Source organism: Juglans regia, unplaced genomic scaffold, assembly GCF_001411555.2.
Source record: "Juglans regia cultivar Chandler unplaced genomic scaffold, Walnut 2.0 Scaffold_4761, whole genome shotgun sequence".
Lineage (NCBI taxonomy): Eukaryota > Viridiplantae > Streptophyta > Magnoliopsida > Fagales > Juglandaceae > Juglans > Juglans regia.
This window is the reverse complement of record NW_023359607.1, coordinates 1-251: the sequence shown is the minus strand read 5'-3', so window position 1 is coordinate 251 and position 251 is coordinate 1. Positions and strand designations below refer to the sequence as shown.

The 251-nt window shown below is 48.6% G+C and overlaps 1 pseudogene; it reads left to right on the top strand.

Annotated features, from left to right (window-relative positions):
- Positions 1-159: 159 nt before the first annotated feature.
- Positions 160-251, top strand: LOC118345804 (annotated as a pseudogene; the record flags this gene model as incomplete).

The following is a 251-nucleotide window of genomic DNA, read 5'->3' as shown; positions in this document are numbered from 1 at the left end:
AATTGACAAGAAGGAGCACTCGGGAGTGGATTTTTGGGAAAATCTCGCCCTGCCCATCGCGTAGCCATGGGTTTGGATCAGATCTCCGTTTGGATTGGGATCGGAAGGACGCTAGTATGTCGCTCAAGGATTATATGAATTTTAAGTAATAAGTTTGATGGGTGCGATCATACCAGCACTAATGCACCGGATCCCATCAGAACTCCGCAGTTAAGCGTGCTTGGGCGAGAGTAGTACTAGGATGGGTGACC